The sequence below is a fragment of the Eptatretus burgeri genome, chromosome 5, assembly GCF_056783735.1.
Source record: "Eptatretus burgeri isolate ZD-2024b chromosome 5, Ebu_testis_v1, whole genome shotgun sequence".
NCBI lineage: Eukaryota > Metazoa > Chordata > Myxini > Myxiniformes > Myxinidae > Eptatretus > Eptatretus burgeri.
In genome coordinates, this window is record NC_140965.1 from 3,161,191 (window position 1) to 3,189,189 (window position 27,999).

At 44.2% G+C, this 27,999-nt stretch overlaps 1 protein-coding gene across 7 annotated transcripts in view; it reads left to right on the top strand.

Moving 5' to 3' along the window:
- Positions 1-27,999, top strand: part of LOC147025713 (uncharacterized) — an 86,812-nt gene that overhangs the window by 7,436 nt on the left and 51,377 nt on the right. For 2 of the 7 annotated variants that reach the window (XM_085880396.1, XM_085880394.1), the window contains exon 2: positions 17,623-17,762. The exons of 4 other annotated variants lie outside the window; for them this stretch is intronic. The gene's annotated coding sequence lies outside the window, so the exon portion shown is untranslated. The remainder of the gene's footprint in view (positions 1-17,622; positions 17,763-27,999) is intronic. One more of the 7 variants, XM_085880395.1, reaches the window with a different exon arrangement.

Below are 27,999 nucleotides of genomic sequence, written 5' to 3' on the forward strand. Positions count from 1 at the left end.
CTGTCTGTCTCTCTCTGTCTCTGTTCATTTGTCTCGCCCTTTTATTACTGCCTGTCTTTACCATCAGTGTGGTCACCCGGTCTCATTGATGGATGGTCCAGTGTCCCCGATGTTCCTCACCTCCCACGAATGGTCCTTCACTCTGGTTCCAGCTGACCTCCCTTGCGGATTGGTCCAGCTGCAACACAGCGTGTAGCCTTCTCGATCCAATTATCGTCCTCGTTGTGGCTCAGAGTTTCGGCCAGTTCAACCGGGTTTCGAGGGACTTGTGGGAACGGGCACAATTCCAGGAAAGGTGATTCATCCTGGTTTGAATCAGTTTGGGAGATTGAGGAAGCGAGGGATGAAGAAACGCAGATTAGAGTATCCTTCGTAAAAGATAGAGAGAGATAAAGGAGAGAGATTTTGCAGATGAAAAATGAAAACCACAACCTTTATCTAATCCGCACGTATTACATCACACTTAACCAAACAGATACTTAGAAATAACTATCGTTATACTATAGAATAACTCTTACCCTCGAGGAGCCAAAACCACAACAACACATACTTTCCATTATTTATAGACTATCAAAACTTTTGATCACTTTCACACATCAAGTCCGACTTTGCATGCGTTTTGATTGAGTGTTTCAGAAAAGAATCAGGCTCATTCCGTGTCATTTCAGCCGGGGGTTGCGGTGACCCCCTCAGATTTTTCTGAAAAAAATTCTCAAAGCTACCTGAACATATATGAGGAAGGTTTGCCAAGTTATAGCTCAACATTCCAAGTAGTGTCTGAGATATGGCCCTATAAACACTCTTGGGGTGTTTCCATTCTGGCAGTCACAAGTTGCAGATTTGTATCTGAAGCATTTTTGGAGGGCTCTAAATTCCAGTTTTACAAACAGAGTTCTGAAAATTCACACAAATGGTGTCTATTAGTGATGCTTTCAGAATCTGACATCAAAAATGGTCTACTAAAAATATTTCTTAACATAAGTACTCTCAAAAGTAGTGATTTGTAACATGCAGTCAAAGAAATTTGAGTTTTCAAATTGCTGCCAACAGTCAGTTTATTCATCATGAAGAATTTTGTTGCCTGATTTACATAATATAGTGAATGGATCATTTACACAAGAAAACTGAAACCTTTTGGAGCAAAATCTTGGGTGCTATAGGTGTCTGAACCTGGTGCCTGGTCTGGTCTATATTAAGAGCCTGGTGTTGGCTTAGTGGTTAGGGTGGCGGCTTGGGATCCCAGGGTCCTGAGTTCAAGCCCCGTTGGCTGCTGAATTAACACCAGGGGGTTGACTCAGCCTGTCATCCTTCCGAGGTCGGCGAAATGAGTGCCAGTGTACTGGTCCCGGTGTATGCCCTGGTTAGAATAGGTGTACCATATCCCTGTGTGTCGTAAGAGGCGACCAGGGTTGGCGTCAGGAAGGGCATCCGGCCATAAAACATTGCCTCAAGAAAAAGCCAAACCCCTGCACAGCAGGGAAAAATGGCTGTAAAAACGGTCATATTATTATTTTTTATAGGTGGCTGAACTTTGCTCCAGACTCAATGACACTGAAATTTACCCCAAGTGTTCACCATGTTGACAGTTACATCGCTCTTTTAAATTTTTGTCACTTAAACACACATACATAGACAAACTGTGGTAGAACATTCAAGAGTTGTTCTCATTCCTTCTATTTATTAACGATTTTAAAAAGGCCCACTATTTAAAAAAACATGTTCGATGAAAGATGTAGAACAAAAGCAATAGGTGAGCTTTTGAAGTGGAAGCCATGCCAAACATTCATAAGTTGGCACCACAATGATGAAATTGTTGTGTTTTTTTTGGTCAGAACAAGTATGTGGTTACTTTAATTTGGCTCACATTTTTTTAAAAGGATATTTTAGTTTAAGGCTGCCGCCAATCTCAACTACAAATTAAGAAACATAATGTGATCATAATAATCACCATTATAAATATTCATTTGCATGTCTAATTGTTTATATCCTTAGTGTAAATGTCGGTACAATATCTGATTCAACTTTTTTTTTTTCATAATTTCATATCAAATTGTTTGGACAAATGTACTTTGATACATTGTACAAAGTGAACAGTGATTAGTTTTATAATTGCCAGGATATAATAGAATGTAACAATGAGCATTTGCAGTTACTACAGGGCTGTGTATTAGGTTAAAGCCTAAATAAGATAGAGTTGTGCTTCATGCCTAACTTTGGAAATGATTTTGGTTCTAACACTACTTTAAGCTTTACTAAACCGATTTATATATTGTTAGATTCCACTTAAGTCATACTTCCTTACAATATCTTTATTTTTTCTATACGTTTGTAGTAAAAAAATTATTTCAAAAAAAGTAGCTTTTGGGACTGCAGAATCATTAGAAATTGATGCATTTAAAAAAAAATTCGTTTAAAAATAGAAGGAATTGAGAACATCTCTTGAATTTTCTCCCACAGTTTGCCTATGTATGTGTGTTTAAGTGACAAAAATTAAAAAGAGCGATGTAACTGTCAACATGGTGAACACTTGGGGTAAAACTCGGGTAAATTTCAGTGACGTTGAGTCTGGAGCAAAGTTCAGACACCTATAGCACCCAAGATTTTTCTCCAAAAGGTTTCAGTTTTCTTGTGTAAATGATCCAGTCACTAGATTATGTAAAGCGGGCAACAAAATTCTTCATGATGAATAAAACTGACTGTTGGCAGCAATTTGAAAACTCCAATTTTTTTGACTGCATGTTACAAATCACTACTTTTGAGAGTACTTATGGTAAGTATTTTAAGTAGAACATTTTTTATGTCAGATTCTGAAAGCCTCACTAATGGACACCATTTGTGTGAATTTTCAGAACTCTTTTTGTAAAACTCTGGAATTTAGAGCCCTCCAAAAATGCTTCAGATACAAATCTGCAACTCGCGACTGCCAGTATTGAAACACCCTGAGGGTGTTTGTCGGCCATATCTAGGACACTACTTGGAATTTTGAGCTATAACTTGGCAAACCTTCCTCATATATGTTAAGGTAGCTTTGAGAAAATTTTCAGGAAAATCTGAGGGGGTCACCACAGAATTTCATTTTTTTGGCTGATTTGACACGGAATGACCCAGCACTCTGTAGTCTGGGGAAAGAAAAAGGAAATTGTTACTTGATGTTTACCTTTTGAGAGATTCATTAAATTTCTATAAAGGAGGAAGTTTCATCGTCCTTTGAATGAACCAAATATTATGCATCCTGAATGACCTCTTCAAAAAAGAATGCCGATTGAGAAACTAAACTCTTTTATACAGTTGATTGGTCCATCTGGAACTGTCAGAAAGAGCAAAATCAAATGAAGATGACCAGAGGAGAATTGACCACAATCGATCCCGGCGCACCTACATAAAATATAGCATGTGTGTCTGGCTCCCGTCATCGCATCTCCCCGGGGCCTATCTCGTTACCTCCGCCACCGAAGGTGAAGGAGGTTATGTTTTCACCCCTTTCTGTTGGCTGCTCTTAGAGCACCCTTATTCTGGACATTTCCATCTGTCTGTCTGTCCACGAAACTTTGGTCAAGCCTAGGAGCTAAACCACTCAACCGATTCCCATGAAATTTGGTAGGTAGGACCAATATTTCTGGGAATCGTGTGCTTTCGAATATGGGACCCCGGGCCCTAGCAACGGCCCTTTAAAGTGGTCAAAAATCGAAGCTTCGAGTTCTGTGCGCAATCTATCTTGCTCTCTTCATGCCAATTTGCAGCCCTAACAAAAAAATATTTGTAGGAGGAGATAGATTTTGGGCGAGTACATGTCAAACATTTCAGAAACGGTTAATTGTGAATATCTCGAAGAGAAAGAGTCTGATTTTGATGAAACTTGGGTGAAATGTGTACAATGTGACTAGCATGTACACAAAAATGAATGGTTGCTATGCACACCTCTGTTGCTTAGCAACAGCTAAAATACTTTATCGTACATCGTACACTTATTGTGGACTGTACAAAAAATCAATACCTCTGAAACTGGACCTCCAGTGACCTGTTTTTTTTTGTGCCCAAGGAGAATGTCTTACAGCATCATATAAAAAAATAAAATCTTTAGCGAATAGATAAATGGAATTACCAGGGCTGCCATTTGTTCGAGTCTCTTTGGAAACATGCCTGAAATTTCACAAGGCGGGTTTCTGGGCGCAAACCAAGAGGGCTGTGATAATCATATTTATTGTGCTAAATTGATTGATAGCATGTATGTGAATAACGGCTAGTCGCGTCGGCCAGCTTTCCATCTAGAGCGAGCAGCCATGTCGCCTACCGGCTTGTTTGTTTGTTGGGTTGTTTATCTGTTTATGTCATGGGTCTGATGGTTTGGTTAATCTCCCCACCCCAATTGTGGTGGACGGGCAGTTAACACCGACCACCCCGGATTGCCAAGCGGTTTTCCTTGGAGGTGGACATGTGATCCTCAGAGATTATGGCGTGCGCGGGAGGGGCATTGGCGGCATGGGCGGAGCGACGGATGGCACAGCACAAGGGTTGATACTCGAACCCACAACAGATACACGGACACTGCACCGTTAAAACTGGGATTTAATGAAAATATAAGAATATTTACAAGGGTACAAGTCAGAATGTAATAATAACACGTGAAGTAATTCAGATCTAAGGTTGAGGCGTCTCCACACACACAGACCTTGATACAGACAAGGGGAAGATGAAACAAAAGAAAATAAAATCCTCCCTTTATTCTGGCACTGAGCTTTGCCCAGAGATGGTCTTTATTGAACTTTGGATCGAGGTGCTTTGTCTTTCGTGGGAAGACATGCCCAAAAATGGCGCCAAGCTGCTCTCTGGGCAGGAAACGTGCATGAGGTAGTTCGTTAGGCGATATTCAACACCAGGGCTCACCAACCGCCATGTGGCCGCTTCGTCGATCGTGCTTACCGACGCTGCTGCTTTGCAGAATAACGCCGTCTCTTTGGTGATATACATGAGGCTTCGAGGTCGGTCTCTCACGACCCAGCCAAGAGTCAATGGCCAGCGTCTTGCTCCACCACGTGAGCCAATGCACCTCAGCACGAATACGAGAATCGTGTCATCTTCTTCATGCGTCGAAGGACAGTCGGCCATAATGCCCTGATCTTATACGCCATCTCCTAGCTCCCTCTTCTCTCGACCGCGTGCGTCCCTTCCACCGAACTCAAAAACCAACCAAACCAAACAACTCTTCCTTCTGACGCCACGCCCATCGATCATCCACCTCCGGGCGTGGCTTGCTGGCACGAAAACCAGGAAGGCGGGGCTTCTGCCTGCTCGGCTCGTTTTGCTCGTTTTGCTTGTTTGGTGTTTTGGTGTGATTGTTATGGAAACGCACTTCTTTCATGGCTGGCTTGTAAATACAAAAACACATAAGAAGGTCACAGGAGGCAATCACATACTGGGGGAAATTAGTCTTAATCCCTGTATAATTAACACAGCACCACCCCCTGTGTGGTGACAAGTAACACTTAAGCTCAGTTTCCCTACTTGATTTACATCGAGATGTTTCCTACACGTCCACGGACCAAGCAAATCGATACAACCTCCATTTACCCCCACAACCATAACACGTCTCCTGGGTGCCTATCTCATTACCTCCACCACTGAAGGTGAAGGAGGTTATGTTTTCACCCCTTTCTGTCTGTGTCTTTGTTTGTTTGTGTTCAGGATAGCTCAAAACGTTGTGGACGGATCCGGATGAAATTTTGTGGACACGTTGGGTGTGTGACAAGGACGAACCGATTCGATTTTGGTGAAGATCTGGATAGGAGAATTATTTAATTTTTAAAGTGATTCTTAACCATTGAGAAATAGGGCGAAAACGATATATTACTATATAGCATGATATTTCAAAAATGTAATGGGCCCAATATGTTCTCATGGCGGAGGTACGTGCTCTACCGAGTGCCCTTCCAGTTTTGTGTGTTTTTATCGTACGTACTTTATAGATATACTCTCATTCTAATTGTACACACGATGTGGAGGTACTTTGTTGAAAAAAAGAGAACGTGTAATGTTGGCTACCACCAGGTGGTTTGTGGCCTACATTAGCACATTGTGCATGGACACACAAACGGACTCGAATGCACTACCCTCTCCTCTGGTGAAGCCCATGATGGGGGAGAGGGAGTGGTTGGAATTGGCTTTTTTATTTATTTATTTATTTTAATGTGTATCAAACAACTGAAATATCTTTCCCTAAAGTCTGTTGTCCTTTTATGACATAAACCCCGTGAACACCTTGTTGGTAGTAGTTTGTTTTGTTTTGTTGGTCTCTCCCTGTCACTGGAAGGAGAGTCAAACCCACCAATTTATTTCCTTGGTCAGCTGCTGGAAGAGGTTTAGTCTCTTGAACTTAAAGGCATGACCACTCTTGGGCCGACAACATGGCAAAGCTGGCCTCCAAAGCCAGCCACACTGTGCTTCCTGCATGTTCCTAGTCACTACTCAAAAAACAAACTACTCAAAGCATTCAATCCTTTATCCATAACTTGATGGAGTACTGGCTCCCCCATGTGCTGCCACTACAGCATCACCTCTGTCCCCTCTGGAATCTGTGGAATGTAAATCTCTCAACATTAATGGAATCTCATGAAATGAGACTGAAGCATGAGGCCATATTGGAGGCAGGCTTGTGGCCTGATATGTGTGTACTATATATATATTTATATATATATATATATATTTTTTTTTAACGGTCTCTCTTCATTCGAGCTCCCTTTGCTATCTCCTCCCTCTGACCCTCCCCCCAGCAGCTCCAAGGATGTACATGGTCAAATTCCAGTACCTAACCTCCTGTTTAAACTCCTAAAATCCAGGCTTTCCACACAGGTCGACTTTTTCATTTATTTATTTATTTTATTTTGTTATTTTGTTTCATTTGTGAAAACACCTTCTGGAGAAGGTTGAATCGCATTCTTTCCTCCAGTGATTTAAGTGTCACCGCCATCTTGTGTCGTCCCCTGTCCCTATCCACAATTTTTTCTATTCCCAGTCACCCAATACATTTACTTTCACATTGCTATGTTTTTTTTTTCCCTTCCACACTCCCTCACTCCCTCACTCCCTCACTCTCTTTCTGCCTCACTCTCACTCTCACTCTCTCTTTCTGCCTCACTCTCGCTCTCTTTCTACCTCGCTCTCACTCTCACTCTCTCTTTCTGCCTCACTCTCGCTCTCTTTCTACCTCGCTCTCACTCTCACTCTCACTCTCTTTCTGCCTCGCTCTCACTCTCACTCTCTTTCTGCCTCGCTCTCACTCTCACTCTCTCTTTCTGCCTCACTCTCGCTCTTTCTACCTCGCTCTCACTCTTTCTGCCTCGCTCTCACTCTCACTCTCTTTCTGCCTCGCTCTCACTCTCACTCTCTTTCTGCCTCGCTCTCACTCTCTCTTTCTGCCCATCTCCATCTCCATCCTCTCTTTTTCTGCTGTTGAACTGCTGCCCCATTGCCCCAAGATCAGTCTCTTGCCTTTTGCCCTCGGTCGTCACATTCTTACACAAGCCTAGATTTTGTATACAAAAATGAGACTGCTCCACGTATTCTTAATTCCGAGATTAGAGATACAGAAGGATTGCAGAATTTTCTACCTGATCCAGTGGATGTTGTTCCCAGTCTTGAAATGGAACGTCAAGTTGGACGTTCTCTTGCTTGTTCTTCAACGTGTTGTTGCAGGAATCGGTAATAAATCTGACTTGATGGAACTTCCAGTCATTGCCACTGATTGCTCGTTTAAGCATGTCCTTGCCATTGGTCAGGACCTGGTTGATGTAACTTCTGAAGGTAGAAAACTTACCTCAAAACAATGAGCAGTTGTTACTGCCATTCTTCATTTGAGCCAAAAGTTGAGAGGTCATTACATGATTGAATAAGCTTGGCCATTGTCTGTCATATGATCAGCCACTTCGCGTTGAGATTTGTTTTGTTGACAGCATTCGGTAAACAATTTACCAATATAAAACACAGTGTGTATTTGTTTGTCCCCTTCATAAGTACGATTTGAGGTGGGTTTTAAAGGCCAATCTTTGAACACGACTGTATGTAAGGTGAGTTGTTTTTTTTTTCAGGATTAAAAAAAAAAAAAAACATTTTTCATAAAAGAGTAATTGCATCTCTTCTATTGGAATTGTAGAGTGTGACTTACAAACCCAGCCTCAAGGGTAGTGTGCAGAAGCGATTTAAAAAAAAAAAATATATATATATATGGCACAGGGAGGTGGAATTCATTTCATGTGATGTGCAACATTTGCAGAATAAAATGAGTGTTCATTTACTTCTGTAGGGTATCCAATAAATAAGATACAAGGATAAGCACACCTGACGCTTGACCGAGGCTTCAGACTTTGGCATGCTCATGAGTAGGCTTGGGCGATTCTTAAAATTTGAGAATCGATTCCGATTCTGAACGAACTGCTGTCTCGATTCCGATTCAGCCAACTCGTTTTGGCCGAATCCTTCTGTAACTTCTTGAGATATCCTGCACACAGACAAACGGGTGAAAAACGTAACCTCCACCCATCTTCGGTGGCAACTAAAGAGAAACAACTTGAGCGTAAAATCTATGTTCATGAGTAAATAAAACCAGTGGCATGATTCATAATATATATATATATATATATATATATATATATATATATATATATATATATATATATATATATATATATATTTATATTGTATAAATAAATCGTGCTAAATAAATCCAAACCTCTGGGAAAATTGTAATTATTTTATTTTATTTTTTTGTCAATTTGATCTGTTGAAGAAAAACACCTGGGCAGTGTATAAGGCAATAGACGACTGCTCCTTTATTTTATTTTATTTTATTTTTAAATTTGCTGTTTATAAATATGCCGCAATATATTTGCTATTAGGAAATATGATTATTTTGGAATTTTACAATACAATACAGTATTCTATACAGATATAATAGACTAATGCTGTCTGTCGGATTTCGGAAGAAGTCCAATACACAGCGACACAGTTCGTGAGTACATGCCTGCTCATTTTCGTCACAACTTGAACAAACAAAGAAAAAAGGACTTGTCTTTGTCTTTGATTCGGAAAGATGACGGGAGAAGCTTTTGATATAATTTGCTGAACCAACAAACAGATTCTCGATGGAAGGAGTGAGATTTGGCAAAGTAGGAATTGACTCCGGAGACTTGGAACCGTTACATGCGGGTATTCAGCTCTGTAGAATTTAGGGTTTGATTCCCTGTCCCTCATGGAGGGAATCCATTCCAACCAGTTAATCAATTATTTCATCCAAGCCTAGTCATTAACTTGTACTGTCGAAACGAAGCGTCCTAGAAGATAACAAGGAAATCCAACACAGGTGGAGTCCGTTCAGCCCATCATGCCTGCGCGAACACCACACCAACCCATCTACACAAGATCCAAGGAAGAAAATGCAAAAAAGTTTTTAATTAATGAAATTAATTGTTTGTTGTTGTTTTTTGTTGTTATTTGTTCCCCCCCCTTTCTTCCCCTCAGGGGAGGGGGCATGGGCTTGGTTAAAATACATGTCAACCACACAACCCCCCTTGACAAGATCCCACCAACAGCACTGCGTACACAATCACCCATCAATGCTAAAACTACCTTCAAGTCTTATCAACATCCCTATACCCCTCTATCTCCATAACTTCCAAGTACCTATCTAATTCTAATTTAAACTTATCGACTTTTTCTGCTGCCACTACCTTTCCAGGGAGGCCATTCCATGCATTAACTACTCTCTGAGTGAAAGTCCCCTCCTTACTACCGTCTTAACTCTCCTACTCTTTACTCTCAGGCTATGGCCCCTGGTTCTATCACTGTTTACTCTGTTGAATAATTTATCTTCACTTATTTTATCTCTACCTTTCATTATCTTAAACATTTCTACCATATCTCCTCATAACCGCCTCCTTTCTAGTGAATAAAGCCCTGTCTCCTTCAACCGCTCCTCATAGCTGAGTCTAGCTCGGCCCGGAATCAATCTGCGCTGAACCCTCTCCATGGCATCTATGTCCTTCCTCAGTTGTGGTGACCAAAACTGCACGCAATATTCTAGATGTGGCCCTCACTAACTTCCTGCACAATGTTAATACCACCTCTTGATTTATAATTGATCCCCCTCCTTATACAGCCTAAAACCCTATTTGATCTACCTATAGCTTCCTGCTTACCTCCCATATATATTACCAACCCCAGATCCTTCTCCTGTGTGACACACTCCAAAATTACCCCTTACATCATGTAATCTCCATTTTCATTGTTTTTTGTCCCATCCCAAACATCTTTCACTTGTTCAGGTTAAATTACATCTGCCAACCTTTTGCCAAAACTACACAAGTATTAATACTTTCCTGTATCTGATCACCACCCCCTCTGCTATTCACCTTACCTCCAAACGTTGTGTCATCTGCAAATGTGGAAAGCTTACTCTTTACCCCATCATCCAAATCGTTGATGTAAATAATAAATAGTAATGGTCTGAGTACTGATCCCTGAGGTACCCCACCACTTACATCCTCCCAGCGAGACATCCTCCCACTCACAGCCACTCTTTGCTTCCTATCACTAAGCCAGTTTTCAATTCAATGAGCTACCTGCCCAGCCACTCCCCAAGCCCTCACTTTGGCTAACAACCTCCGATGTGGTACCTTATCAAATACCTTCTTAAATTCTAGATATACTGTATCCACTGCCTTTCCCTCATCCACCCAATCAGACACTGCCTCATTGAACTCCAAAAGATTTGTTAAACGGGAACTACCTTTGGTAAACGAATGCTGACTTCCTTTAATTAGTTTGTATTTATTTAAATGGTTCCTCATCTGGTCCTTAATTAATGTCTCCAACACCTTCCCCAAACTAACAGGTCTATAGTTTCACAATTCCTCTCCGGATCCTTTCTTAAACAATGTTGTTACATTCGCTACTCTCCAATCCTCCGGTACCTGGCCTGACTCCAGGGAACTCGTGAAAATATCCGTTAACATCTCACTTACCTGCTCAGCACCTCCCCCAATACTCTGAGTTACATACTATCTGGACCCAGAGCCTTATCTACTCTTAGATTACCTCGATGTTCCTTTACTTCCTCCACTCCAACCTGGTTCTTCTGTAAAAGCCCTCCTTCGCCTCCTCGATAAATACTCTCAGCTATTGGCAATTCTCCTGACTGTTCTTGTGTAAAAGTTGTAGCAAAATACCTGTTTAATAAGCCTGCCATCTCACTTTCCTCACTAACCACTCTCCCGGTGCTATTCCTCAATGAGCCCACACTGGTCCGAACCTGTTCTTTCCCCCTGATATACTTAAATAAAGCCTTGTTATTATGTTTATATTCTTAGCCATGTCCTTCTCGTACTCTCTTTTGGCTTGTCGAGTTATTTTCTTAACTTGCCTCTGTTTAATCCGATAGTGATATAAATCTAACTCAAGTCCTGTTATTTTAAACCTAATAAATACCTTCTGCTTCTCCTAAATAGCATTTCTTATCTCACTGCTCAACCATCCTGTTCTCTTTCTGTTTCTAGTTTTACACCTCATTGGAATGTACTTACTCTGCACTCCACACATTTGGTCCTTAAAGGTTTCCCATTTCTCTGATTCTGATTCTCCTCTTGTTAGAGTCTCAAATCTACATCACCCAACTCTCTCCACATACCCTCAAGGTTTGCCTTCCTGAAATCTAATAGCCTTACCCTACTATCCTGAACTCTAACCCTTAACAGAGTCTTTGCACACACAATGTAATGGTCACTTGATCTGAAATGCTCCCCTACCTCCACCTCCTCAATCATATTAGGATCGTTACTTAAAAGGAGGTCTAACACTGCACTCCCCCTCGTGGGCTTATCTCCAAACTGAGTTAAAAAGAAATCCTGGACGAAAACTAGGAAATCCTCATCCGCTCTTCCCTTTCCCTGTTCCTGGACCCAATCTATCCCTGGCAAGTTAAAATCCCCCATAATCAATACTCTTCCCTTAGCACAAGATAAAGAAAGTGGGGTCACATTTCTACATGCCGTGTTTTAAAATAACACTTCTTGCTATGAAACACCACATCTTCCAGTGTCCTTGAATATTTTGAATGAAATAATTCCAATCCGTCATTTTTGACGGGCTATTATACGAGTGATTATATAATTCCTGCAAACATCCAATGTCGCATCTTCACACAAATAGGTGCTGATGAAACAGAACAAACCATGCTTGTCACAACGCATGATTAATAGACCACAGTGTACTCGTGATAGAGATGCAACAACACTGCGATAATCCACTACTATCTGAAGGCTTTGGAGATAACGTACCTTAAAACGACTCTTCGAGCGTGTCATGTCGACAATAAAATGGCACAATGTTCTTGCGTGGCCATTCAGACTTTGTTAATTACGGGCAATATAAAGAGAAGGCTGTTTTACTAACATCATTAAAGTAAAAGGAAACTTTTTGTTTTGTTTTGTTCTGCACAAGGTATCAACTTAAAAGTTCGACATCACAAATGTTTTATCAATTTGCCTCATTTTGTACTTGACAACACTTTTTTTTTTTTATGGCATTTAAAATCGGTCCAAAGTGCAAGGTTTACAAAGAGAAATATTCGCAAATCCTCATGCAATTTGTTTTAAAGTGTTGTAATTTATCTTTGTTTCAAAACTATTTCCTGTGAAAGTTTACTACCTCCGAAAAAAGAAATTCTTGCAAACATGTGATTTAAAAAAAAAAAAATTCTGCACTTGTATATCTGGCATCCACCAAAAATTATGAAAGTATGGGATGCGCTTTCTGAACCAAGTAATGAACGAAATTCCCTTGATCCGGACCATGAACCAGCCAACCGAACGGAAAAAAAACAACTTCCACTTTGCTGCTCGACTAACTACATAATGCTGTTTTCACATTTTAACAACTGATACAATGGCCACTGTAGGTTGGAGCAGGATTTTTATGCCTCCACCGGCGAAGTCGCCAGAGGCATTATGATTTAGGGTTGTCCGTACGTACGTACATGCGTCCGTCCATGATAATTTCCTCTTTTCTCTGCAACCGCTTATCCGATTGACACAAATTTTTCACCATTGCTGCGACTACTCATGTGGAATGTTTTCATGATGATTATGACATCGTAGGGCAGGTGGTGTGGCAGCCATGGTGGAAAAAAGGAAAAAAAAAAAAAACTTTGGACCTCTGTATCTGAAACCGCTCGGCATTATGGGGTATTTTGTGTAGATCGGTGACAAAAATTTTTAATTTAATTCATTTTGCATTCAGGCTGTAACAAAACAAAATGTGACAAAAGTCGAGCGGTGTGAATACTTTTCTGAAAGCATTGTAGGAGTTCTGTGACTCAATCGGTGAACTTTCCCACCTGGATTTCTCCCAATGGCAAATCCTCCCTTCTGGACTTGGTGATTACTAACTTCTTCACAAATATCTCCTGCCTGCTCTTCTTCTGTTCCAATTGGTTCAGCTGATCATGTGCTTGTGAAAGTCAACATCTCTCTGGCTATTCTCAGAGAACTGCCTCAGTGCTGCCTTGTCTGGCAGTTCACTCGAGCAGATCGGCAGGGAATGCAAGCAGCCCTCTCTCTTCAGGACTGTTCTCTTGTATTGACTGCCCCTGATTGATGCATCTGCTTCAGTGAATTTCTGCAATAACAGTAATGCACGGAGAGGGCAGAGGGTGCACAACCAGAAAGGAGGTGGAAGAAGGTTGAGAGACCACCGACCTGTCGGTGATTGTGAAGTGATGGGCACATGGGCTCGGTTTCATCGCGAGAGATTCCTATGATCTTGAAGGCCTTTATTCCATGGTGTCAAGCTGAGCAATGTGTGAGGCAGGGGTGCCAGCCCGGGGGTGGGGAGGGAGCAGTACTCCATCAAGTTGCAGATGAAAGCCTTATAGGTGGATAGGAATTCAGGTGTGCCAAGAAAGGACTTTGTATGACAGAGGATGCCCAGTAGGTGATTAGCTATGGAGGCTAACTTTGGAATGTTGCTTACCCAAGAGAGATCATGATTGAGAGTGAGACCCAAGAGTTTGAGTGACTATGCAGTACCTCTTTGAGAGGGTTGTTGAAAAAGTATATGGGAGGTTTTGAGGTCCAGTCCTTTCGGAGAGATAGAGTGAATGTTTGGGATTTCTCAGTTTTAAAAGACATATATTCCAAGTGTTTGACCAATTTGTGGTTTTGTCGAGGTCCGAATAGAGGGACGAGGCTGCTGCCTGCCTGTCAGAAGGGCGAGGGATGCCATGGCAGAGGGTGGAGTCATAAGCAAATGTATAAAGAGGATTGTCCATAATCAGAGATCATTTATGAAGATTAGGAATAAGATGAGGCCAAGAAAACTCCAACCTTGACAGGGAGAGGAGAAGAAAAGGTTCCGTTGGGAGACTGGAGTTGTCTACGAGACTGGAGGAAGTCAGCAATGCAAGAGTGGAGTTGGCATTGGATTCCACAGACAGACAGTTTGGAGAGCAAGGCAGGATGCCAGACTGTATCAAAAGCTTGAGATTGGTCCAGAGAGATGGCCCTGATCTCGTGTCTGATATGGAGGGCCTCCACCATTGTTGGGAGAGTTGAAACAGCATGTCCAAGATGGAGTGATTCGGTCTGAATCTGAATTGATGATCTGAGATGAGGTCATTGGAGAAAAGGAAAGATGATATGTCGACTGCGATTGCGGATCCCACAACCTTGTTGATGATTAGAAGTAAGCTAATTGGGCTATAGTTAAGGGGATCTCTTTTTTTTTTTCACCTTTTTTTTTGATGTAATGCTGTGATGTTGGCTGATTTCCAAGCAGATGGAAGATGATCTTATGGTAAATGATGGAGTGAAAAGGGCAGAGAGTGCGACTGCAAGAGAAGCAGAACAGGTTTTTAGGACTCGTGAGCTGATGCCTTTCAGTTCAGTTGCCGAATCATAGTTAAAGGTTGCCAGAAATTTCTCCACCTTCTCATGTGCAAAGGACACAGAGTCCAAGAGAAGTTGGGTATGACAGGGATGGATGGGTACCGAGAGTGCTTCCATATCTTGTGTCCCCCATCCCCTCAAACACAGAGTTGAGGCATTCAGCCTTCTCACGAGCGGAGTCGGCTTTGGTGTAATTTGAAGAGAGGAAAGGGGTGGAGGGGGAGCATACACCAGACGGACTTTACAAGGCACCACCAGGTTTTAGAGGAGAGCGACAAGTTTGAAAGTTAATTCTTGAGATTGGACACGTGTTTTCTGATTTGCCTTCCAGGAGGAGAATGCAAGTTGTTTCAGTGTAACTGCCTCACCACACGATTCAGCGTTCCAAGGGTGGAAGGATGGGTAGGATAACTGAAGACGAGATGGGATGAATCTGTGCATAAGAGAGAGAGTTTCTGTGGAATAATTCACAGGATGAGTTAATATCAGGGACAGTAGATTTAGGAGACCAGTCCTGAAGTGCGATGGCTGCTTGCAGTCCCTGCCATTCTGCTTGAGTGAAATGTCAGACTCACCGGCACTGAGGCAACTCTCTGTTGATGTTGAGATGTTGGGCAACTCTCTGAGGCAACGGAGAATAACCAGCGATGTTTCCCTTCACAAGCACATGATCAGATGAACTAATTGGAACAGAGGAACAGCAGGAGATATTTGCGAATACGTTTATCATCACCAAATCCAGAAGGGAGAATTTGCCATTGACATAAATCCATTTAGGAAGGTTGACAGATCGTCAGTCCAATGGAGTCACAGAAGTCCTTTGCTGGAGTGCCATGGCTGGTGAGAGAGGTACCAATGCTGAGCCAATTGGCACGGTGTCAATGTAAATAGCCACATTTGAGGAAGAGAGAGTTGGGATTGAGTGGTTAAAAGTTTGTCCATGTTGACTCGGAGAGAGAGAGAGAGAGAGAGAGAGATAGAGAGATGGAGTTGTCACTGTGCGGAGGACGGTACAACACACAAACATGAGGTGGGAGGGGAAGCCGCAGCCAGAGGGACTCCTGGGGTTTGGGAGGTGTAATGTCGGCACAAGGGCAGTGAGAAATTGAGTTATTCATGTAAAGTGCAACTCCACCGTGGGGTGTAGTTTGGGCCAATCAAATCTGAGGAGACAATAACCGGGGAAAAACACCAAAGAGTCAGGGACATTCTGTGGGAGGAAGGATTCTGTTAAACAGATTATGTCCGGTTTATCAACAGCGGCCTGGATTGAAAGATCTGTGAAGTTGAAGCGGAGACTTCAGATGTATGTTTGAGGCCCACACAGTTGGGGACGGGGAAGAGGAGCTGTTGATGGGGCATAGCCATGTGGAAAGGAGCAATGAAAGGGGGCTGGGAGGGGCAGGGGAAAAACCATGAGTAGTGGTGGTGGTGGTGGGGGGGGGAGCAGAGAGGGGTCAGGCCAAGAGTACTGACATGGAGGGGTTTGACACCGTGGATGTATGTGAAGGGGAAACTATTGTCGTGTGCACACAACCTCTGGAAAATGGGTGCATCAGGTCCCCAGACTGGTAACCTGTGATAGACTTGATGGTGATGAGAGCATTTCTGGTTGAAGGCATGGAGGAAAATTTGGCTGGATGAACTAAGTGTTTCGGAGTGAGGAAATTTTTGGGGAATAAGCAAGTTCTGAGCACTTCCTGCTGTCCTGTTCCCATTTATTCACCCATTTTCGTTCTGAACAGTACGTTTGGCTTTGTTTGTTTTGTTCCTCGCTTTGAAAATGATTTTGAAGTAGTTGCAAAGATGAGGGTTTAAAGGCTTTGGCCCATTTGTGGAAAGCATTCTTAAGGAAAGATTTGAGGAGTTACTTCAATATTTCCTCAAGTTTCCCCTGAAGGACATCCTTAATTTAAGGATTGTTTCATATTCGGATATTCCTTAAACACCACCCTCCCTCTCCTCCATCCTTAAATAGCAATATTTGAGTTTTCAAATGGTGCTCTTCATGGAAATTTGTCACGGAGGGTGAATAGCACCGCACAAGACATCGCGAACGTGTTTTCAGAGACGTCCTCAACCTGCTTGACATCTCCGATGATATTACCCTTATCTAAAAGATGTACTAAGGAATAGCTAGAATTATAAGAAGGATCTTTGATCCCTCGGAGTCATTTCCACAACAATATGCTTTAAATAAAATATTTTAAAACTCCATCGAACTGACAATCACATGGTATTTACCATGTGAAATGTGGCCCGATGTAAAGGTGTATTCAGGTGCGGCTGAACAAGTTGTTCGTCCGTGTTGCTTGTGTAGTGTTACTTTCATGTGGTGAACAATTATTTTATGTTCAGGTTATTTAGATACCAATTCAATTGATACCGTTGGTGACCCCAGGAAAAAAAAGGTCAACTGCATACGTAATAAATAGATTGAATGTGGCGTGTTACTAGGTCCATAAGTCGTCAATCTCGCATCATAGAGACGTATGGGGCCTCAATTGACTCATTGGGGATGGGGGGGGGGGAGTCCCGGTTTACCCTTTTCACGCAGGTCTTACCCAAATTGAGGGATTCTTAACAACTAAATACTAGAGTTAGTGTTGTAATGAAACATAAAACTACCTCAACGCATATCATACAACTATATAACATATTGTCTCTCTTGTGCTTCTGTCTCCTCCTGAAGCTAGTTTGCAGATCGCTTTGCTGTCATCGAGCTTTCGGATGCTTCTTCCTATCTCTAATCTGACTGGTCGTTGAGCATAGCAACGGCTCCGAAGGATTTCCTCAACCGTAAGGGAATCGTCACTTGGGGTTTTCCAAAGGGTAAGTTTATGCAACAGCCCTCAAGGAAATCCTTCGCTAAGGAATCACAGTGTACCTCTAGGGGAATCTTTCTTTAAGGATGAGGGGATTTTATACAGCCGGGCCATTGTCGTTGTTTTTGGAGGAGTATCTTGGGGTGATAGCTAGTGAGGCAATCTTTAGTGTTGCTGGAGATATGGGAGTGGAACTTGCCGGTGGTGATAGATGTTAGATCCAGAATTGCAATATGTATGAGGGATTATCTCGATAATATTCTCTGGAGGTGATTCTGCATGTGAGGTCTGTCTGTCTGTGGATGTGGCCTCCCCCCTTGAGGGAGTAGCTCCACCCATTCTGGGAAGGGGCTTCAAAAACAAATCTCCGTCATTTTGTTTCCTTGCACTATTATAGCTTTGAGGCCTCTTGTGAGGCTCGCGGTTTCTTACTCTCTCTCTCTCTGTTTTATTTCAACTCTAATCCGATATCTCATTTCATCGTTTTTCAGTTGCTAACATGGTTTTAGACTCGGTTGCAAAAATCGAGAAGAAGATTGGATGAACGTTACTGTTTATAGAACAAAAAATATAACATGCATTTTAAATGGGAAGGCCTGTAACATAAAGGCCATTCATTGGGACTCCCTCACGGCTTTATCTCGACTCGAATTCACCGTCTGATTTCATTTTTTTTATTGATTATCGATTGATGGTTTTAGACTCGGTTTCTGCAGTAGTTGAGAAAATTATGCACGGATGGCAAATTGCCAAGATGTTGTCGATGAGATCCTACAGGCTGTTCGCGTGGGGACCAGTGCACAAGCAAGCGGTTGTTTTTTTGTTGTTGATGGACTGAGCGGAAGTGGCAAGACCTTTCTCTATAATACGCTTCTGCACATATTGTGAGGTGAGTGTCGTAAGCCAGTGCCCATCTTGGAAATCTCCACTTGCAGCATATCACCGATGAGTAAAAATGCTGATGCTCCAAGGAAGGCCAACCCATTCTTTTTTGTTGAAGCACCTATGGCTCCAGCGTATGCTTTAGCGGCTGTTGATCGATGTCTCCTGGATGTAACCAGTAATTCCTTTTGGTGGAAAGGTCTTACTTCTTGTTGGAGACTTCAGGCACGTTTTGCCTGTTATACCTCACGCTGCACCTGCAGCAATCATCACCACGTGCATCAAGCATAGCAAGTTGTAGCGAATTGTGGCCAAAGTTCAAACAGCCGAACTTAACATCAAACATGAGAGCAAGTGATTATGAATTCTCAAAATGGTTGCTGTTGATCGGAAATGGGACGGTGGAAACGGTTCCTGACTCGGATTTAATATGACTTACTGATCGTATCTGTGCAGAAGACATCATTTCTTTAGCGGAGGCTGTTTTCGGTAATTTGAACGGAATCCATTCAAACTATGATGCGCTAGCACGAGCTGTGTTGTCTCCAAAGAATGAATCCACATTTGTGATCAACGATGAGATGCGGGATGCATTTCCTGGGGAGGAAAAGGCACACTTCAGCGCTGATTCCGTTGTCTGTGATGACCCTGAAAAGGCACTAAATTATCGGATGGAATTCCTAAATCTATTGACTCCTTCTGGAATACTATTGCACAAACTTCTTTTCAAAGATGGTGTTGTCATCATGTTACTCCATAACTTTGATCCTAGACGTGTACTGTGCAATGGTACAAGATTGGTTGTTAACAGATATATATGTACAAGCCGGTAGGCGACATGGGTGGTCGCAATATAATTGCATACTAGTCATACAGTTTTTGACGGATCGGGCTGAAATTTTTTTGACAAAGAGGTTGATTATAGTGCGCATAAAAGCCTGGAAGCCTATTTTTGATTTTCGAAAATATATTTTTGGGGGATTTTTATAAGATTTCAAAGTCCCGTTGCTAGGCAATGATGGTGTCCATAGCAATGGTGCTCAAAAGCATAGAACTAGATCCTGGTATGAACCTACCTGTCAAGTTTCATCAAAATCGGTTGACTCCTCTGGCCTCCAGAGCTGTCCATTACATACATACAAACAAACAAACAAAAAAATGACGGTAAACAGATACCCTATTTTTGAAGGACTACCATTTGAAAAATAAAACCTAAATCAAAAATCGGCTGGAGTAAAATTTTCTAAATATCTCGAAGTGTGTAATTCCGAAGTCTCGTTTCTCCACATTCAAAACTGTAGGACAAGTATTGAAAATACCTTACGCGGTTTTTCGGCCGCTGCATAGCAACGGGTGGTTCCTTAGCAACGAAACTCAAACATGCACACTCCCAGCTCATATGGCACCTGATCGCCAAGTTTCATCGAAATCGGTTTGCTTGTTTGTGCTGTGGAGCCTCGTGTTACACACACACACACACACACACACACACACACACACACACACACACACACACACACACACACACACACACACACACACACACACACACACACACACACACACACACACACACACACACACACACATATATATACACATATATACACATATATACACATACACATACACATACACAGAAAACCCATCAATAAGGGTACTCTAGTGACCAGCCAATTATATATATATATATATATATATATATAATATTGTTGTGGATCTCCTGCCCACCGGCATGCGAACGACCGCGTTTAACCGATAGCGGCCGCTTCACCCACCGAACGGACGATCCAGTCGCGGCTTTCCAGATCAATGCCGACATTCCAAATCAATTCCAGTTTTCAACCACACCACAACGTTGTCCGTACTCTACCTGCACGCTACAGGGTCTGATCGCCAAATCTTCGATTTACCTAATTAATCGCGCGGGTAGATTACCAAGAGATTGTACCTCAACGAGTCCCGCTTGGAAACGAGCCGCTTAAGCAGCTCGCGCCGTTTTGGGATAACCGAGCGGGGTGTTATCGCGAGGCCCCGTTGGACCCGATTCTATTATCGGCTATTTAACAACCAACTATATTCCGAGTGCAATATGGCAGTTCAATCAAGGGAAAGGGCGCAACGAACGGTGACATTTAAACAAGCACATTTATTTCATAACCAAACATGCATGTATACGGTCCAAGATGCGGTTATGCAGTCATGCATGCAAACAATGCACGTATTCAATCATGCAATGAATGGGGGTAGGGACAAGACGTGAGCAAGACAAAGAGCTACCACTGTCTATTTCTCATGTACACACTTATACAGTTCTACTTACGGACATGGCGCCACAACATTCACGCAAATAAACAAAGGAAAAACCCCAGGACAGATGAGGGGTAGACTGGACCTCTTGGGGTCTTTATAAACACGGAGCCGTGTAGACCACAAAGGCTCCGTGAGACCGGGCTGGCTACATTCACCCTCGTGGTGACTTGCTAGGGCGACCCTCGACGTCGCCTCTCCAACGACCCACGGTAAGGCACGGTACGGCAGGCCGCGCGCCTTGGCTCCGCTGCGCTCCTCTCACTCCAGCTCCCTACCGCGGCTCCACACACTGCCCACAACTCCGACATGACACTCTCTCCTCTCCTCCACACACCTCACAACCTCCAGCAGACAACCAAGAGATTTCCTTTCAGCGCGTCCTTTTATCTACATGGCACCTCGTCCCTCCCATTCGCCCCTCCCCCTCTTCCAGCACGTGCGTGAAGCTTCCAGAAGCAGGGCGTTTTTCTCGCCGAATCGGGGCCTTTCTTTTATTTCTTCATAGCTTTCGTCTTTTCCGCACGTGTTTGTCGTTGGGGGGGAGGGGTGAGGCCGTCGTCCGTTCTCCCCTGATGAATGCCATGCTTCTCGCAACCGTGCTGAGGTGGAAATGCGGTGGTGGTGTGGTTGGCGTTATGGTGGCGTGGCTGGCGTTTTGTGGTGGTCTTGGTGGTGTGACTGGTGTTTGTGGTGGTCGTGAGGGTGGTGTGGCTGGCGTTTGTGGTGGTTAAGGTGGTTGTTGTGAAGGTGGCTGTTCCTTGTCTGTGTGGATGTTGGCGGTTGACGAGAAGGTGGTTGTGGTGATCATGGTTGTTGTGGTTGGTGGTGCTTTGTGGTGGTGGTAGTAATGGTGGTTGGTCCAAAATAACGATAGTAAAAGAAAAATGGCTAACTCAAAGATCACAGCCCTGCACACGAATAATTTCCCTTTAAACATCGGTGGGGAAATCTATCTGAACACAGACTTATCGACATAACTGATCTGAGGACCTATATGGTGCTCTGCGAATTTCCACAGCCATAACACTACCCCTTCCCCTTTTTACAGACTCGTCCTGAGTCGTCGAATTTTCGTGTGCCTTAATGTGTAAGTTGCCCCTAGTCCATTTTATCTTCGGATCCCTGAGTGCGACATTTCGTGTATTCGTGTCCCAAAAATAAATAACCTATGGGCTGAGTAACTAACTAAATTAACCCACTCATGCAGACGACTTAAATAAATTGCCGGCGCTACGACAAACAAGCAGGGGGGCGCAAAACTCGTGTACAATTTTCAACTTAACTTACAAATTTACACTAACCATGGCCCAGGACTGATGGGCTCTGTGGGAAAAAGGGCACATAGCAATGTCAGCGGTATTTTGAGGGTAAGTGCCCCCGCAGCTGAAGGTCGGATGTCTTCGGGGCCTGTTCAAAAGGCCCCGTTGTCTGTCCCAAAACCTTTTTATGTCTTCAGCTGCTAAAGGCAACTCACCCCAACCCGGTGGCTATGCGCCATCCCACAGGCCATTCTCCAAGCATGGAGCCAGGCTGCACCAATGCAGTCCTAGGCCTCTCCCTTGAATGAGCACAGTGAACACAAACTGTGCACAGCCGCACAAATGCAGTCTCCGTGTGTGGCTGCCTGCAAAACACTGGATGGTACTGACGCAAGCAAACACAAGCAAATGAGCGGTGCACGGGCTGCTCAATGCAGTCCAGTGGTGAAGATGGATGGATGGATACACACGGTGCACGGGCTGCTCAATGCAGTTCTGTGATGCGGCTGCCTACAGGGCAGTCCCTGCAACTTGCGCGATTATCCTGGCGCACATGGTGATGGATGGATGGATGGATGGGGCAAATGCAAACAAAAGGAAGGGCTAGCAGGCATGGGGTCAAGGCAAAGGCAGGCAGACAAGGCATGGCAAGGCCGGCACAGGCCGTTGTAACAAAAACAGGCCGGAAGGTGAAGCTGACCAGCACAGGCCTTGTAGTAAAACAGGCCAGCAGGTGAAGCTGGCCGGCACAGGCCTTGTTGTGGAGGGAGTGCGGTGGTGCTGGCCACTCGGAAGGCGGGCTCGGACCTACCCTACTGTATCCCTCCCAACCTATCGCCTTTGCCTGTCTCTGTCCATACCCACCCCCTTAGTTTGCAAAAAATCCACCCAATTTCGCCCCAACTTATTTTTTGTTTGTTTTATTTTATTTTTATTTCCCCTATAAATTTGTCTCCCTAACCCCCTTTATAGTCTCTGTCCGGCGAACCTATCCTGTCCAAGCCTACTCCCAACCCCTACGTTCCCTTCCTGGAGGGGAATAAGAGAGAGCTACTGTCCTGTGTCAAGGCCCAACGAAGCCTCAGAATGGCCTCCTCATATCTCAGCGATCTCCTTATCATGGTGAGTCCAGCGGCCCACAACGAGAGTGAAGGGATGGATGGTGTGGAGGGGTACATCTCCCAATCTACCCTAACATTTATTAACCTTAAACTACCCCGGGGTTTTCCAAAAGAGCCTCTCGATAAAACTATTGCTTCTACCAACCAAGATTCCCGTTGCCTGTGTTGGTGCCCTCACAAATTTGGGCCATGCCCTCAAATTTTCCCTCGTGCCCTCGCACGGTCTCGTGGCTGGGATGCGTGGCTCCCTTGGCAGGAACTACTCTCTGCCGATTCTCCAACGATGGCACCCTCCGGGCCCTGCAACTGCCTCCGAGCCTACCAGCTCCCTAAAAACTGGGGAATGCCCTCCATGGCTACTCCCCCTCGATGCTCACGTGGCAGGCTGGCACCCCGGGCCCCTTCCCTGGGTGCCCGTGCCCAATGCACTGCGCACGTGGCCAATGGTGCCCCGGGGCCCGCATCGTGCAGGCCCACTCATGCCCACTACGCTATCCTGCCCCCCCTTGGGCCCTTGGCCTACCGCGGCCGATTCGCCTGGGGTACCCACTAAGCGATACTCACCGTTCGCAGCCACGCTCCCAGCCGTCAACAGGGCTCCTGCACCCCTCCAAACCGGTTTCGAGCCTATGTTCCCACCAACAGCAAAACGACCTCCATTTTGTAAATTTAACTAACCCACTAACTCACTTTATTCTGACCCCGGGGTCCCTTGGGTGGGAATCACTCCTCCCCCCAATCACTCATCGCACCATGCATTCCACATTCACTCCATACACACAGGCTCGCTGACCTCACTCACTCATCAAGTACATTTTTCCTCTCTTCAACTCATCTCTCACATCGCTGATCACTGCCATTCTTCTTCACTAAATCCCATAACAACCTCGTGCTCCCTCATCATCCCTTAAACGATTAGCACATCCTTTTAATCTACGTAGCTAAGCTACGTCCCCTCTACACATCCAAAGTCTGTCCGTGTCCTCAAAATCCCTTTTCCATTTCCCATCCTAAATCTAAACTGAAACCCCTCTAACTAACCCATTCCATGGGCTCCATGAGGACATATCCCTGCACCATGAAGCCGGTCTAACTAAACTAACCCATCCCCCTAACTAGTGGTGTCCTGTGCCCGAGGTCAGGGGGGTCTTTCACCCCTTGCCCAGGGAATCCTGTTTACCTGAAATGGGGAGGCTTGCTTTGCTCTCTTTTTTTTTTTTTTTTTTCCTATGCATGCACCAGCGCGGCAACTCGCAACCTGCGCTTTCTCCCCGTGACGTCATGGCAGCTGTTCGCGTTTCGCGCACCTCGTCCCTTCTCGGACGGTGCCATCCGGCAGGGATTCCCCTCCTGCCGGATTCCAACCATGCAACTACGACGTCACCCTGCGCATTAAAAGCAAGCCTCGCATTAAAAGCAAGCCTCGCGTTTCGAGGGGTTCCCCACGTGAACACATGTGCTCTGCTCGTCGGAGCTTTACACACACGCTCGCCTGGAGAACCCATCCGGTCCAAATTCGTAATCCAGCCTTCTGTCCGTCCGCGAGATTGGCTAACATCCACCGCGTGCGTTAATGGACCGGATTTCACTCGCGCAGGTGCGCACGTGGCGGCCTCGTGCATGGCACAGCACGGACCTCGCGCGCGCTGCCGTGCAAACCCGGCACGGTGCCCAAAACAGCTACGGCCGCTACTCTGCCTTTGTCCTTCATCTGGTCCCGTTGTCATCGCCATTCAACCCACGCACTCCTGTGTGTCACGACGCTTACACACCATGTCATAACACTTCCACTTGGAGACTTGGCTGTGTGTTCCCGCATGCCGACCACCATCTCCCTCACGTACAGCGACCTCACACACGCCGTCTCTCTCACACATGGCCGTTCACTCACGCATGCCATTTCACTCGCACACGTGGTTCCACTCACACACGGCCTTCCACTTGCACAGGGGGTTTCAGTCACAATGCGTGCTGGAAAGCACGCATTTCGGCACACTCGCAACCACGCACACCGGGACGACCACGCTGGGGATTCGCGCTACCTCAAGTGCTCCCAGGGTCTCCAAACCCCCCAAGCTCCACGTGCACCCATCCACAGCACCCGCCCCCTCTACCTCGCAAAGCTCGACCGGACCCACCTGGTCGAGATCCGCTTCAAGGGGCATAGCGTCTCCCTCTGTTCCTGAAGGAGGCTATCCAGCTGCTTGTACCGAGCCACAAAACATTCCCTGAGCCCCCCTCATTGTCCCTCGCTAACTCCATGTGTGTGTGCTCGTCTTTAACCCCGTCTTTATCGTGTAGTCTTTCCTCTACCGTTTCCATCTCCCGCATCTATGTTAATTCTATTACTTCCCGCGTCTCCCTTGTCTCGGGCAATACTTCTATCTCCTTCTTTGTCTCTTTTATCATTTTCCTTGTTTCTATTTTTATTTGTGTCTCCTTTATCAGGGTTTGCCCTAATTGTTCTTTCATGCGACGAGTGGTGTCAATCAAGTCCTGCACCACTAACATTCCTCCTTGTGGTGCTACCACACATCCCACCTTATTGTGCTGTTCTACTTCCTGGCTCCTTTTGAGTCGTTCTTCCTCTCTGAGCTTTTTACTTACGAAATCTAAAGATTTTGTAAGTATATTGATGACTTCCGTCCTCTGTTTGTGTGTGTGTGTGTTTGTGTGTTTGTTTGTTGGCATGATAACTCGAGAACGGAAGAAGCTACTAATGTCAAATTACACCACGTGATTCAGGAGGGTGATGGCTTGCGCTGATAAGATTTTGGTCAAAATCGGTCAAAGGTCACAGTGAGGTCAAACATAATTCCGTAAATTCATGTGGAGAAATGGAGTATTTTTGCTTCGGTCGACGTTACAAGTTCGTTTTAACTTCGATTTTATTTTTGTCTTCGGTTTTTGCGATCGCTTAGGACGTTTAACACTCGGTTGTCGAAATTCTGGTAAAAATCGGATGTTTTGGAGACGTTTTAAGATTGTACAAAAAATATTTCACTCGCCGCGTCACGGCTCGTCATGTGGTGCAGCGCGCTTGAGCAGACACGTCGTTGAGTCACGTAAAGGTTTTGCGTGTGCGCGCTGACGGTGTTTTCGATAAAGATGGTGTTTAAAAGTCATTTTTTATCCCAATAAAGGTTATCGACGCATGCCTGACTCTCTAAGCCGTCGGATTATGTAAATATTTTTGGTGGATGGCCGAATATTACGGTTTTGTGACTTTTGATAAAATAATATTAAATAATTGCGTGGAGAAATGGAGATTTTTGCCTCAGTCGACGTTACGATTTTTGATGGTTTGGTACAGAATCATCGTAGAAACTTCTGGTTTGCATCGCTACCTTCTCTGGAGACAGCTTTTATTAGACGAGGTCAGAGGTCAAGTTGACGATTTCGTAAGTACCAGTCTATGACTGCTTGTTTGTTTGTGTGTGTTTATTCGTTTGTAGGCACGATAACTCGAACGGAAGAAGCTACCAATGTCAAATTACACCACGTGATTCAGGAGGGTGATTGCTAGCGTTGATTAGATTTTGGTCAAAATCGGTCAAAGGTCAAGGTCACAGTGAGGTCAAACATTCGATTTTTGATGGTTTGGAACAGAATCATCGTAGAAACTTCTGGCTTGCGTCACAACCTTCTCAAGAGACAGCTTTTATTAGACAAGGTCAGAGGTCAAGTTGATTTCGTAAGTACCAGTCTATGACTGCTTGTTGAGTTGTTCGTTCTCTTTCCGGAGTTTTTCCATCTCTGTAGATTCCAACTTTGCTTTCCTTGAGTTGGTTAACTTCAAACTCGTTTTCTTTTTTGTTTTCTACTCTACCGTCTCTTATGTTTTTCATTCTCCAATCTCATCGTTTCCTTCAATTGGCTTACTGTATCTCCTTTTCCTGTTTTATTCTTTGTTCCCTCACTACTCTTTCTTGCATCTCATTCTTTAATCTGGCTTTGCCTTCTAGCTGTTCGATCTGCACAGTGTGGTTCTTTAACGTTTCATTCTCCATTCTCGTTCTTTCCTCCCTTTACATCCTCAGCTCTTTTTGCAATTCCATCTCTTTGTTTTGGTGTTTCCGTAACTCAGAAGTTTTTTTTTATAATTCCTCTCTCATCTCCGCACACTCCAACCTTATTTCATCCCTTTTCTTGGTCATCTCCGCACCTCTTTTGCGTTCTTCCTTCCTGTATTCGTTAATTTTCGTACCGTATCCCTTTAAGTCTTCCAGGCGTTTCTCTTCCATTTTTATCGTCTCTTCTAGGCTTTCTCTTTCCTGATTTCCCGTTCCCACCTCTCGCCTCAGTCATCTCAACTCCACATTGTGTTCCCGTTTTTCCTCTTCTATTTCTTCCTGTAGTTCTTCAAACCATGTTGACTTTTCCAACAATTCTTCCTTCCTTTGCTCCAGAGATTTCTCTCCTCTTTTTATCTTCTGTTCCAGGCTCTCCCTTATCTGAGTGCCTGATCTTACCTCTTCCTTCAGTAGTTCCAATTCCCGATCATGTTCCTGTTTTTTCCCTTTTCAGCTTTGTTTCCCATCCTTCTTCCAAGTTCTTCCCATCCCGAGAATTGCGAATTTGCTCCTCCTTTATTCTATCGTTCAGTTCGCTCTTCTCTTGTTCCAGATTTTTCTCTCCTCTTTTTATCGTCTCTTCTCGGATTTCTATT